Here is a 16275-nt window from a genome sequence, read left to right on the forward strand (position 1 = left end):
ATGTTGGTGCACTGAGTGATGAAGTGAACTGTTTAAAACGATAACATTCTTGGTAACTTATTCTGACACAGAGTTTAATAAGTATGAAAGAGCATGAGCTGTTTTCCAAATTGGAAGCATTAAAAATTACTTCCTTTAGGAAGAATCAAGAAAACTTAGTAATTCATGTCAAGATATAATAAGTGCTAATTTAAATGGTTTAAAACTTCCTCGCATAGAACTGCCAGTGTTTACTTCTAATTACGTTGATTGGATACCATTTAGGGATTTATTTCTTGCCAGAGTTGGAAGTAATAGTACATTAAGTGACAGTCAAAAATTGCAATATCTTAAGTTTTCTGTGAAAGGTGAAGCTGCTGTTTTACTACAATAAGTTCAAATTTCAAATGTGAATTATGAAAAGGCATGGAAAGTGCTTACTAAACGTTATGAAAACGAAATAGAAATAACAAACGCAGCATTAAATAAATTAAATTCACAGCCTGTTCTAAAACATGAATCAGCTTCAGGTTTGCAGAGATTAATTGATAAAACACAACAGTGTATTGATACATTAAAAATCCTTAAATAGCCAGTAGAGCATTGGGATACTATGATTATTTTTCTGTTAAAAGGAAAACTTGATCATGAAACACTAAAAGAGTGAACGATAGAGCTTATAACCAAAAAAAATGTCTGCTTTCGCTGAATTCAAGCGCTTTATTTTAAACAGAGCGCATGCTATTTCCTCTTTGGCGAAGTGCCAAAGGGAGAAGACAGTTTTGCTTTCTGAAATTAAAACTCACAGTTCAGGTGGTAGATACGCTTTTCTGTCCCAACTTGTGGCTAATGTGTGCATTCATTGTAAGAGTAATTCTCATTCTCAGTTATTTAAATGTGATAGCTTTTTAGGAACTCCCCATCAAAGAAAAATGGGATATTATTAAAAGGAATAAATTATGTGCTAATTGTTTGAAAGACAGTAAAACGCGTCCCATTTTTAAATGTTGTGCAGGTATGTGTAAATCTTGTTCAAAGCCACATAATGCAGTGTTACGTTCGAAAAATTCAAATGATGAAAAATGTCATATACCCATGGAACTTCTGCTATTAGTAGCAATAACGCCACGGTGCCCGTCATGCAGGCAGTTTTATTGCCTATTGCGGTTGTTTATGTTAAAGATATTAATGGTGATTTACAAAAATGCAGGATGCTAATTGATTCAGGTAACCAGGGCTCATTTATTCGGGAGCACTGTGTAAATTTATTGCAGCTAAAGAGTACTGCAATAAATTTACACAGTGCTCCCGAATAAATGAAACGTAAGTTTGAATGGCCTAAGCTCACAAAAAATTGGAAAGGTTTCAGGTTCAGTTCAATTACAAGTAGCATCTCCATTTTACAAAAACGCAAGCATTTCAGTTAATGCATTAATTATACCCAAGATCACATGCGACCGTCCTCAATATCAAGTTGATAGGTCTGTTTTGACAGCTTTTAAACACTTGTGATTGGCATATACAAATTGCTTCCAGCCTGGCCCAATAGATATTCTTTTAGGCGCAGATGTATTTGGCGAGATAATGCTTCATGAACGTTTAACTGTTCCGGGTCATTCGTTAACCGCCTTGAAATCAATATTCGGCTTGATCATTATCGGCAAGACTAAATCATTTTATGTCATTGTGTGCTAGGACCCCCGTAAATAACCCAAATCATTGCCCACCTGAGAGAAACTTAGATAATTGTAACGCTAATACTTGTAGCATGAATTAAAAAAAACAGCATGACATTTCTGAAAACTCGGATGATTGCAATGAGCACAATGTAGGATTTGTTAAACCGACCAGAACTAGCAAGCAGACCAAAAAATTTGCCAATTTAAAAGACGCATCAAACTACATTGCTACCAAAAATAGATTTAGCCCCCTGGATAACAATAACGACGGCACTACTTCTCAAAATGACAACAACCCAGAAACACAAAATGATTCTGACACTCAACAAACAATTACACCTCCACAACACAAATCGGTACCCCCAGTCATGGTGAAACCACCAGATAACACAAAATACAACAACTATTTAAAACAGCTAGCAGACCAATCCAAAGCAAAGTTCTTAGGCCGTATCAACGGCGAATTTCTAAAAATACACCCAAATTCATTAAAGACAAAAACATAGAACACTACATCATAAACGCACGACATCTTAAACCTGTGAAGGTTGTAATCAGAGGGCTCCCCATAGACATGGACACGGATGAAATTCATGACATTCTCACAGAACAAGGACTTAAAGTACATAAAATTACTCAGATGACACGAAATCGTACACAACAGCCCATGCCTCTATTTCAAACACAACTCGTACCCACACCCAACATTGAAGAAATTTACATCACATACATATCACTATTCATAGTACAAATTGAAAAATATGTTAACAAAAACCTCATACCACAATGTCATAACTGCAGAAATGGCACCACTCATCCGAAAATTGCTTCCTGACACCCCGTTGTGTCAAATGCGCAGGGGATCACAAATCTATCTCATGCCCAAAAAAAGGATTTATTGAAGATCCAGTATGTGCCAATTGCCAAAATTCACACCCAGCTTCCTACAGAGGATGTGAAAAATTTCCCAAGCCACGAAACATTAATTCACAAGGCCCCAGAAAACTTTATTCCGAAACTCTAAATCCAAAAACTCAAAAAACACAAGAAAATATACAGTTTGACACATCAAGCAATCAGAACACAGCTCCGGCTACACACACCCCCAACAGTAACAAAATTGAATATAGTCGCTCAAATAAAACCACAGAACAAATTAACCCCAAAGGAAATCAAAATTTAAACACGTCTGTATTTTTAGAACTTTTTCAAATAATGAAAGAAATTGAATCCATCTTTGGCCAAAAGCAAATCACAAAACTAACAAACTTACTCAAGAAAAACCTCAACAACCTCAGATCAGCACAAACACAAATGGAAAAAATGTACATTTTATTTCTGATAATAGAAGAGCTTAATGAACCCGATCATGAATAATCACACCAGATACACGAGAATAATTACTTGGAACACGCAAGGCCTCAACACGAAAATTTCAGAACTAAAAGAATTTATAAATGAGTATAACCCTGATGCACTCCTCATACAGGAACACATCCTTGGTCCAAACTTCACTTTTCACATTACAAACTATGATTTACATATATATGAATGACCACGCATGAATCGTACAGCTGGAGGTGTCATCATTTTGATTAAGTGCTCCATCACTCACTACCGAATCACAATTCCACAGCTTTTAGCCACCGATGCAGTAGCTATCACCATCATACCACCGACCACACCATCATACACTTTAAGTCTCTCTCTACGTACCACCATCCAAACCCACAACTGATATCATTGCAGATTTAAGCATGATATTCAAACTCAACAATCGAATCATTGTTGGAGGAGACTTTAACGCCAGACATCGCGCTTGGAACTGCAGTTCTACTAATTTCCCTAGGCACCACACTACGAAAATTTGCTAATACAGCCAACCTTCATATTGCAGCTCCACCCACCTTAACACGCTATGGATCTACTTATGCTTCTACCCTCGACTTTTTCATTTAAAAAAATATCCAAGCTCCATCTAAAATTCAAACATTAGATGAGCTTTCCTCGGACCACAACCCAGTCGAAATTGAATTAGACATAAGTTGCCATAGCACACCAGACAAAAGAGCTGTTATCACGAATTGGTCAAACTATACCAAAGCTCTAAACAACATCCAGTACTCTACCCCCACAATACATACGAGTGATGAGTTAGACGACTTAGTCAAAAAATTCACTAATGACCACACCACAGCATACCAGAATAATACCAAGACAATTCCTGTGAAAAACCTTACTTAGAATGCAGACATAAAAGACTTAATAAAAAGAAGAAATCACGCAAGAAAATCCTGGCAAAGAACTAGACACCCAGATGACAAAAAAACTTCTAAACAAATTACATCAGGAAGTCAGAGTTCAAACTCGCTGACACACACAAAAATGCTGGGCTAAATATTTAGAAGGGCTTACATCAGATGATTACTCCATTTGGAAAGCCGCTGCTAAATTAAGAAGATACTACAAAACTATTCCGCCCCTTAAAGGCCAAAACAGGATCGCATACACAGAAACTGAAAAAGCTCAGTCTCTAGCAGATTACTATGCTACTCAGTTTGTCACAAACAACATTTCTGACCCATACACTGAAAACTTAAGCCCCGTTCACAAGAGCAGATTCGACCGGTAGCGAAAACCGGTTCTTCCAACGTGTCCCGTTCACATGGGACAAGCATTAATTGCCTCGCCGAATTGGAGGTAGAACTTGGTTGAATGTTCCTTACCTCTCGGGAGCAGGGCAAATGGGGAGATTTCCCGTACTATACTGCGCGGTTCACTTAATTTTAGTTACTGCTCGCTGGAATGTCAGCGAAACAATCGCGCTGATAGATGTCTGGGGATGTGATAGCATCCTCCCAAAAATTAGATAGAGCTGTACAAGATACGGAAATTATAGACAAATACAGACAAGGTTATCTGATGCTAGGTGTTCCAGAAATATCGTTCAAATTAAAACTAAAGTTAAGACAAATGCTTATCGGCTTCAACGCGACAAGGGACTGGGTACCTTATGAATGATTTTTTAAAAAAAATTTAAGCATTTTCATCTACTTTTTATGAATATTATTAAATGGTTTTGCGAGACAAAAAAATTTTGAGATGAAAAAAAGTTTTTGCTAGTAATGTTTTTAATTTAAATTTTTGAAGAAAAATTTTACAATTAAAATGTCTTTCTTCTCCTACAATTTTCAATGTCTCCCCCCCCGCCAAGTTTTTTTTATTGTATTTATTAGAGTGTTCTTAATAACGTCAAGGAATGATTTTGCAATTAATGAATTAGTTTCTGAGAAAAAAATAAAAATACAATTTTATCTAAAATCTTTAAAACAAATATGATCTCAGTAACATTTTCATTTCAAATAATTTTTCCTTTCAGTATTTTGCAAAACCCATCCTTGTTTCTATAAAGTTTATGATTTTAAATAAGCAGTAAAAATAATAAAAAATTTAGTCCATACCTGTATATGTTTTAAGAGTTTAAGTAAAAGGATTTATTGAAAAAAATGCAAAAGGTTTCTCAGTTTGCATTTGCAGTTTAAAGAATACAAACTGTCTAAACAGACAATTAATCATTTCAAATCTTTAAAATTTTATTACTGAATTTCAATAAACATATATATATATATAAATCAAACCTAGGGCTATTTATTCAATTGGTAAATATAAACATAAATTACAAACCTTTTTTTAAAACCTTATGTGGCCAGAAAAATTGCAAACTCATAAAACGCAAGCAGAAATTTCCTTTACTGCTTTTGTTTTGTAAAACACATTCAAAACAATTTTAATACATTGATTAATTATAATATTGTTGCGTGTGTACAGGTTTGTAATAGATTGATAATAGTTCGTAAATGATTGTCATTGGACTCAAATCCGATGATAGCTTAATTAAATTTATTTTATAAACAGAAACACTTCAAAACTCTGAAATTTTCCACAGAAATACTCGTACAAGTGTGTAGAATATCACTAAGTATAATCAGTAGTTATGCTTCAATCTAATAAGAACGTTAAACACAACGGAATGCAAAACGCATCTTAAGAGAAAGTTAACTGGGAAATATCTCCAATCTCACGCTGAACTAACAACTGGCAACAATAACAACTTATATAGCATAAATAATGCCATAAAAATAGTGTGGTATAATGAGATTAATACTTTGAAACCGATGTTTCGAATTGATACCCAAGAAGAACCAATATTTCCCATTCTGCTTCATTGCATATCTTTCAAAAAAGTAAAAAATTCCTCCAATTAATTTCCTTTATCATTTTTTAAATGCGAAAAATTTGTTTTATAAGCTGTGAAAATATCGGAAGTTTGTAACCGATATATTTTTAGATATAAAATTTTAAAATTAATGGGCGTCAAAAAGTCTAAAAATATGAACGATTTTCAAAAATTCTCCCAAAATATTTTTAAAAAAAATTACGCTAAAAATTTCATTTAATTTTTTTCCCTCCACAGTGTGTTATGGTGCAAAGTATAATATTCTGAGATTCTCAGTTTATTTGTTAATATTTGCAAAAAAATCGTTTCAACTTTAAATTTGAAAAAAATCTAAAGTTCAGGTACCAGTTGCGAAAGTACAGATTACAAAAGTAACAACAGTAAACAACGTTAAAAATATGTAAACAGTATTAGAAATCTGCCAATTCGGAGACGTGATTGTTCACGGAGGCTTAGGTGTAAAGGGTAGGAAGACGGTGGTCTTCTGAACAGGTCCTAAAGACAAAACTCTTTCATGTCTCCTTTTTCTCCTCTTGCTAACAGCAGCTGTGCGAAGGAGCGTTGCATGTGAACGGGGCTTTAGTCACAAGTACCATTACCCAATTTTTCTCAAAAACACATGCAAACAACAGCATCGCAGTCAACCCATCGGATGTTCTTGGCTATATTGAAAAATTAAAGATGAAAAAGAGCCCTGGATATGATAACATCACCAATATTATGATTAAAAAAAATGGGACTCCTGATGATTTGTCGCCTCATTAAAATCATTCAACTCATCATCGACTTACGCCACTTTCCTTCCTGCTGGAAAATCGCCATTATTTCACCGATCCCAAAGCCTGGAAAATCTCCTCATGAACCTGAATCATATCGGCCAATCAGCCTCCTGCCATCATGTAGCAAAATTGCTGAGCATATCATCCTCCTGGAAATTAAGAAATTTGCTGAAAACAGAAGAATCATCATCCCACAGCAATTAGGTTTTCGCAGCAAACATTCTACAGTTCATCAACTATTCAGAGTGACTGAATTAATTTCATCCGGATTTCAAGATAAACTCTGCACAGCTTCTATCTTCCTAGAAATAGCCAAGGCATTCGACCGTGTTTGGCTCGATGGCCTCATCTACAAATTAATCATTCTGGGATTCCCAGAATTCATCATAACAACACTTCGCTCCTATCTAACCGATAGATATTTTATCGTTCGTATCAATCAAACACTCTCCACTAAACGAATTATCCACACGGGCACGCCTCAGGGCTCGCTCGTTGCTCCCTTTATATTTAATTTATATACAAATGATATTCCACACATGCATAACACAACACTCGCTATGTACGCGGGCGATACAACGATCCTCGCACAAAACGCATCTCCTAGCTCAGCTATCCAACAGCTACAAACACACATACATGCACTTGAAGTCTGGCTCTCTCAGTGGAAAATTAAAGTAAACATCAACAAAACTGTTGCTGTCATGTTTTTTAAAAAAAGGGAAAATTGAAGGAAATCTAGTGTTCTACAATACTCCCATCCCTTGGGCCAAGGAAGTTAAATACCTAGATGTTGTACTTGACCAGAGACTCACATGGAAGCCCCACATTAAACACATAACTACAAAGTTTCGAGTCAGTAAAATAACACTTCACCCCCTAATCGCTCGAAACAGCATTTTAGCACTAGACCAAAAACTACTCATTTATAAAGCAATGCTCGTTCCAATAATTAGTTATGCCTGCCCCGGTTTGGGGCTATGTCTGTAACACTACACTGATAAGACTACGACTTCAAAACATCACATTAAGACAAATCACTAATAGCACATATTACATAAGAAACGAAGCCATACACAGAGAAACAAACACACCTCAACTAGTTGAGATTATGATTAAAATCGCTAAGAGATTCCTTGCAAACATCATTAACATTAACAATCCTAACATTCCCTCATTGCAGTATAACGTTAACGACCAGCGCAACAGAAGGAGGCCAGGTGCCTTATTAAGAAACTATCACTAATTAGTAATTATAAAAATATCATTAAAATAATAATAATAATAATTTTTATACATAAATAACTATAACTTAAATGAAAATGATTAGATGATCTCTAAATAATGCTTAAAGGAAATATCCCTCCTCAGACAAAATGAAAGTTAGAAATAAATTTTTATTTCAGCCCAAATTAGCAGCAGGCTTTCCTCAATTTTTAACCCCCTCCCCCATTACTTTTTGGCCTTCCCTTCAAAATTTCGTATGGACTGAAAAGAGCTTTTGTCCCTCCCCCCTAGCACACGTGACTAACACACCCCAATCAACGTTCTTCTCCTGATCTACTTCGATGCTTTCCTGACTTCAACTTATTCAGCCTTCTGCCTCCACCACTGCTGCCTGCGAGCTCCTTCGATCGACACTCTCCGATGGTAACCATCCTTAATTGACGTTCCCGTAGCCATATTGCTTATCCTGCTTCCCAGACTCGAACTGATTCTCAAGATCTACTACAACATACGTGAACAGGAACTTATGCCTCACATCAATTGCTAATCCTTGTTTTATTCACGTTCAGCAAAAGTTCGGAAACAGACCCATGCATTCGACTGGGATGAAGGTTTTCTAACCCAGGAGCCCACTAACACCTGAACTTCGTTCACGCATCAGGTCCACAGTTCATGTAATCTTGCATTCAAGAGCAATATTGGATCATAAGTGGTAGAGCTGTTATCAGAGATTTAGTCAGAAAATGTATAAAGTGATGCAAAATTAGAGCATCTGTCACTAATCAATTGATGAGTGATTTGCCATCTAGTCGCATTTCCCCTGTTCCTGCATTTTAGCGCTGTGGAGTGGATTATGCAGGTCCTTTTCAAATTAAAGGAAATAAGGGTTGTGGCTCTAGGCCATTCAAGGCATATATAGCTCTATTTGTTTGTTTTACGACAAGAGCTGTTCACTTAGAATTAGTAACTAATCTTTCAGCAGATGCTTTTATTGCAGCTCTTAAGAGATTCATTTCCCACAGGGGCAAAAGTAGTGATATATATAGTGATTGCAGTTCCAATTTTGTTTGAGCAAAATGCAAACTCATGGAATTTGAAAGGCTTGCTAGATCTGCAACTCATAACAAAAACGTTAGTAGATATTTGGTTGATAATGGCATTAAATGGCATCTAAATGTTCCAGGTGAGCTACATATGGGTGGACTCTGGGAAGCTGGCATAAAATCAACAAAATACAATTTAAAACGAGTAGCTATTGAGGCGAGATTGACATATGAAGAATTTGAAACATTTCTCACACAAATAGAAGCTTGTCTTAACTCGCGACCTTTAACAAGTTTATCTAATGATCCAAATGACTTATCAGCATTGACGCCTGGTCATTTTCTTATTGGTAGATCATTAACAGGCATTTCTGAACCAAATTACATTGAAGTTTACCATCTCACTAGATGGTAACATATTCATAAAATGGTTCAACAATTTTTGAAGCGTTGGCACAAAGAATATCTGCGTCGATTACAACAAAGACCAAAATGGCTTTTGCGAACTAAAAATCTTCAAGTTAATGATCTGTGTCTCATAAAGGAGGATAACTTATCTCCAACTAAATGGAAAATGGGTAGAATTACTCAGTTACATCCTGGTCTTGATAATATTGTTAGGGTTGTGACTATTAAGACTTCAGATGGCATGGTCAAAAGAAATATTACAAAATTCTGTCCATTACCAATTTGAGTTTTAATTCATGTACTATAAATTAAGTATTATATCATGATTTTAATCTTGTATTGTGTTTTTTAAATTTGCTGAATTTTTAACCACTGCATGTTGAAATAGTATTTCAAGGTGGGCAACATGTTCGCACACTATGTAAATTTTGATTTTGTTCTCTGCAAGAGGGCGCCTGCGAGCGCCGAACTACCTAGCTAGACTAGATATACTAGCATATATCTATTGTACGAACTTGTTCTTCTCACGGCCAATAAACGCAATAACGAATGTTTGTGTCTACTTTCCATCCAGTAACATGGTCCTTAGGAGGCGGAGTAACAGTAGTAACATTTTAATTATTTGATTAAACTGTTAATCAACTTGAAATTATGACTAACATATGAAGTAACAGAAGAAGTTCTAGCGTTTTTCATACACATGGACTGGCATTCCAGAAAACAAACATTAAATTTCTTATAAGAAGGTAATTCTATACATGCATGCATATACACAATGGAATTTTCTCATAATGATCATGTACATTTCTAGACAATTTTCATCTACACAGACAATAATGCTCAAAAGCTGATGTTTACTCATGCTTTAAAAAATACTAATCAATCTCAGAAATGGTTACTATTTTCACATTACTATTCTCAGAAATGGTTACTATTTCACTATATTGAGAAGTTTTCACAAACATTTTTATAGTGTGTACATATATATGCAAACTAATATTTTAATTATAACTTGCAACACTCCATCAAATCTTCATTATAATTTGATAATTTTCCCTCATTGCCTTGAAAGCTTATAATTAATTTTTCTGATTTGTAGCATCTGATTTAATAGTTTTACACGTTATTTTTGTAACATTACTCAAAAAACAAAAATATGCATGGAGGATATTTACATTTTTAAAGACAGCAGATATTGTTCAATTACTGACTTCAGAACATCTTCAAATTAGTCTCTTTTTCTTGCTGGGTTCTTCCACCAAATAAAATCAGCAACTTGGAAGGTAGTATCTCACAGTTCCTTCATCACTCCTCCTTTTTTCTCCACATGAAGTAACCCCAAAGTTACTCAAAATGTTCTACATGGATGCCACTTCCATTTCCACAAAACTGCACTTGTGGTTCACTTTATAGAGCTCGTAGCTGACTCCTTGCAATTTCTGACTTATATCCCTTCCAGTTATCAGAAAAGATGGCAGTTCTTTCTTTCAAGTACTTTTGGATTTCTGTCATCTCCTGTTCCTCTGTCTGAGAACAGTCACTAGAAAGGTTTTCTTTGTTACACAGCAAAATACCTCTGAAAATTCATTGCTGTTGGAGGACTCATATTTGGATTGTATCCAGTGCCACACATTTTTCTTTTTCCACAGAAAGCATGCACATCAATAGACAGTTGTGCTAGGTTGTATTCCCAAACCTTCTCGCAGAATTCGACTGGCATATTTACTTTGGCCAACAATAAAATACAATAAACACCTGTTATAAAAGATATGTGGCTTCTTCAAGCCAGCTTCTGGACCTGCATTCTAACACTTTGCTTTCAGTTTCTCATATTGCAATTCCATAAAATTTAATCTTTAATCCTCCGAGCATTACCGGTTTAGCCCTGAAATTTCAAACTTTCTCAAACTGTCATGAATAAGTGATATTTTCTTGATCTTAATTAAAAAATGACTATCTCATTTTGTACCTTGATTCCTTTTCTTCCAATATACATCCAAACCGAAATCAGATACATTTAAAAGCTAGCAGAAATTTTCATGTGTAATGAATATAGAAAACAGCCTTCTGTATGGAATTTTCCAGTCATAACGCTGAGAGGGTTAAGAAGTATAACTTCATAGAAATGACACTTTTCCCCCTACTATCTAATTTAGCATTCTGTCAGAAACTATTCAGATTCCATCAAATATGTTTATTATCTTATAAAATTATATGACAAAATAATAAGGTTTTAAGTACGACACTTTCTCTAGATTTTGATAGGTACTAACTACATCACTACATACATAAATACCATAATAAAAGTTCTTGAATAATACATACTACATATTGAAGCAAATTTGCACCAAACCCCGATGGGTAATCATTATGACTAGTCTACAATCTGTCATGTCAAAATCATTTTTATTATGCATTACTTTTAGTTATTTTTAAGAACAGATTCTATGATATAATAAATGAAATATTATTACTATCCTAACTGCTGTTAAAAACCTGACTGTTACAGTGACATCAGATTCCAACTGACACAATTATACTTAAATATATATTCTCTAATTAAAAAAATTCCAAAGCCTCAGCCATGTAAAAAATACATAATGTTCTTGATTCCTTATATAAAGTTTGAAAGATAACTTCCAAGAATAAGTTTAGTGCTGTTCGTGTGATTATGACAGGGAGGAGAAATCCAGTAGATTCCACTTAACCTATAAGGAGGCAGACACTGATAATATTTTCCTTTTTTCTCTAGTGTAGAAAAGGGTACCCCTTAGATCGGCACCAAATATCGATGCTGGTACCAGTGTTCTGGTAACCTAGAATCGAGTCTGTTTCTTCAATGTTATGGCAACCATTTTTTTGTTATGCACCAATGTTTTTCTGAAGTTTAATCTGATTGAAACTTCTTAGTTTAGGACTATGTGGTTTATAGTGCGTGTATAATGCTCTACAAATCATGTATTTTGAATTATTGGAATGCTGCCATTAATTGACCACTGGTTGTCATTAGCTGGCTGTTTCTAATTAATCATTGTTCCATCATGCTTGCAAAAAAAGTATGTCAGGCAGGATATTTTTTTTAAAAAATGATTTAAAGCCAAAGGTTAAGGAAGCTATTATTTATTGGTGTATGAATGAAAGTTTAATTAGTTCTTGGCATGAATGCCCAGCTCGTACGAAAGATTACACTTGACCAGCTTGTCTGGTCAAGTGTAAGGATCAATTGGATGACTATAAGTGGGTCTGTTGTGAAAAAGGTGCAAATGCTCATCATTACAAGAGGTCTGTAAGGAAAGGTACATGTTTGAAGAAAGCAAGATTGATATTTTAATTTTTACTTATTTGTGGTTATATGAAGCTGGAACGAATTTGCTTATGAATGAGGTGAATATCCGTTCAAATAAAACTGTGGTTGACTGGAGGAATTTTTGTAGAGAAGAGAGTATGGATATATGTGTAAAAAAGAGTGAAACGATTGGCAGTCCAAATATAGTTGTGAAGAATGATGAGAGCAAGTTTGGCAAAAAGAAGTATAATAAGGTAGAAGGGTGAATGGAAAGTGGGTGTTCAATACTGAAAGAGGGAGCAGAAAATGCTTTTTTGTGGTTGTGGAAGATCAAATGAACACACTTTGTTGGAAGTGATTCCTCAAACAATTCTACTTGAAACCATGATAATCTCACAACTGCTGTTAGACTGTTGGAAAGCACATGATTGTCTTGGTAATCAATGCTTCCAGCATTTAGCTGTATATATCACTCCCTGACTTACAAGACCCAAAAACTGGTATGCATACCAACACCACTGAGGGTATGTGGAGCCATATTAAGCAGGAATTTCATAAATGAGCTCTTCGTCAGTCGTGAGATGATATTTTTAAGTCCTACTTTTAGGAATTTATGTCACTTTGCTGGTACTGTTATCAAGAAGAGAAAGATCTGTTCAGGGATTATAGTAATTGCATAAAGGAATTGTATGTACAGCAATCATCTGACACTGATGAGATATAGCAAAGAACAAACGAGGTGGGTACTTTTGTTATTTTTGCAACTTATGTTTTCCACATTATTTTGGGCAACAGCCATCTTGGGAACATTACTTCTTGATGCCATGCTTGGCATAAAAAGAAATTACCAAAAATATCAAAGGGCACCCAGTTGCAAACTTTCACCTTTTTTAATGAGTTTTAATAATTTAATCAAAATTTACTTTCACTATTGTTAAAAAAAATTATTAAAATTTATCTTCTGTAAAGATAGCACTAGCTTAATATAACTCTTTTTTTTTTTTTTCATTTTAACTTCTTTAAATCAAACATACCCTTCTCATTTCTTATATTTTCATACATACACTAAGTGGTTATTTATGAGCAGATCTGTATACAAAGTTTTGGCAGATGTCTGCAAGTATTTTCTTACATTCTTTCTGAAACATGGCAATAGTTATTATATGCCAGTTTGGTCTGGTTCATATGTGACACTTTTAAATCCTTCCAGAGATGCTGGATTGAGTTGAAATCACAGCTTTGTATTGGTCAGTCAAATTTGTTCATTCATATTTCCTAAAACCATCCAATTCTTTTGCTTTTTGATTGGTAAACTGTTATTTTGAAAATGGTAAGTCCCAATTTCAGATTATAGCTACAGGGTAAGTAGCACAGAATTATACAAACCACCTCATTTTGGAATGTGGTAAATGTTTTGGTTTGCTAGATTTTGCTATATACATATTTAAACACAAAAAACAGCAGAGTAAGACCATATTAAGAATTTAAATTCACACAATAACTCTCTGTGAAATTTCAAAGTAGAAATTATGCACACATAAGTTATTTTCACTTGACATTTGTTAAGACATACATTTCCATCAGAATGCCACATTATGCATTACGATTCTTACTTAACTACAATTAAACTTTCAGTTTATTAACCATTGGCTTATATGCTGTAACTCATCTATGAAGTACAAGTATAAACAACTCTTGATGAATATTTGAATACATAATGTAAATATAGGCATCATTTGCAGATGCTAAATGAAAGTCCATGGCCATAGTTTCTAATAAAGCTTGCCAGTTTGAATTTTGTCATATTTTTTTTTAGATATTGATAGCTTCTGTCAATATTTAAGCATGTCTGGTTGGAACTAGAATTTATCACTCCCTCACATTTCCATTTCACTACTCACCCAGTGTTGTATAAGATGAAACTCACTGTGATATCTCAAAGTTACCAGAAATCATATGGATAAAATGATTGAAATTTATAATAAATTATAATTCCTTTAGTAAGGAATTATAAGCCAAATAAAATCAAAACATCTGCCCTGAAGATAAGGATAGTGCTGATAGATCAACTTCCAATTCATTGCGCGCCGCAGCGTCCACCCCTCCCACCGCAGAGCAGCGTGAAATTGATAAACAGATTTCGGATTCCGATAGTGCTCACAGATCAACTTCCAGTTCATTGCGCTCAGCGACATGAAGCAAATGTGTGAAACCGTTCCAGTTCGAGCGCGCAGCAAATGCGTGAACGCATTATGCATTGACGCATGTGCAGAAAGTTTGTAGTTTTGAGGTCCGGATTATAGATCATCCTGGATTATGGGTGTCTGGATTAACGAATTTTGACTGTATATGTTTTTAACTTAAAAATCTTGAATATTTAAGAATTTAGGTAATCAAATTTATTTACTTTAAAAATTGTATCAATATAAAATTTTAATAGACACAATTTAAGAATCTTGGATATATTTCGGCACTTACATATTAACTTATACCTATGCCGTTGTTGGATAACCTGTCATTAAGTATTTATTTGCCTTGCTGTTGCAACTGAATTAAACTCAAGCACCCTCAGCTAACTGGCTGTTAAATCTTCTGTTAGCTTTGGTTGTTACTTTCTTTAACCTTTTTCCCCATACACATACACTGTTACTTATGTATTAATGGAAAAAGATTGGCTAACTTTGAAGGTAATTTCATATAATTGATTTTTCTTTATTTTACATGGAAAATATTTGATGATCATTTTTAAAATAGGAAGTTTTTTTACCCTGAGCTACAACTTTCTGGTACCACATGAACTCAACGAAGTATGACTTCAAATGGTGTCTTGCTGTACCCCTATGTTTCTTATTCTGACATTTTGAAGAACCCCATACCTATTCGATGAGCTCTGTGGATTCACAAAAATTGACTGGTACAATTATTTAAGAGAATTTACCACAAATTGGTAAACTGCTATTCTTAATTTAATTAATACTGGTACAATTATTTGTGGTTTATTTAGAAAAGTTCAAAACCAGTTTTTTAGAATTCTCCTGTCTTATAGGCGGCCCAGGAGTTGAATAAATGGTTGTTCCTCTCTTGACATTTTCTTTAATTTCATTTAACAAAGTTGTAGCTTTTTGGTTCAGTACTGAAATAAGAAAGGTTTCTTGAGTTTTGAGGCACATACTTCCAAAAATACATTGAACTGCAGAATGTGGCCTATGTTATTTCTTCTCTTCAAGATCAGGTTTTCATCAATTACTGTGACTAAGGCTTTATGCCTTTTTTTTTTTTTTTTTTTATCCAAATTTTCAGGTTCTGCATCTTGATGCATACCTATTTCTCTCAAATAATTGTTCCACTTTACAATAGTAATACCCCCGAGTTCTTCCATGCAAAATTTTATTGATGTCATTTCCTTAGAATAGCAGTAGGTGAATCTGATAGCAGAAACAAATGATAATCTACTTGCTATAAACCAGTAGTTGACTCATATTTCTACCAGTTTCATCTCTTTTGGATATCAGCATGCATTCTTCAGTTGACTCAAATAAAACTTGAGTAAAAATTGGAACACTGATGGTTACTCGACAATATACTTTTGTAAAAAAGAAATTGCATCACCTTTATATTTTAGTGTACCCCATAGACC

At 34.5% G+C, this 16275-nt stretch overlaps 1 protein-coding gene across 8 annotated transcripts in view; it reads right to left on the reverse strand.

Moving 5' to 3' along the window:
• Positions 1–16275, reverse strand: part of LOC118187069 (uncharacterized) — a 102556-nt gene that overhangs the window by 83126 nt on the left and 3155 nt on the right. The window lies entirely within an intron of this gene.

This window comes from Stegodyphus dumicola, chromosome 2 (assembly GCF_044657685.1).
Source record: "Stegodyphus dumicola isolate Sdum_Otavi_A_Nest chromosome 2, ASM4465768v1".
Taxonomy (NCBI): Eukaryota; Metazoa; Arthropoda; class Arachnida; order Araneae; family Eresidae; genus Stegodyphus; species Stegodyphus dumicola.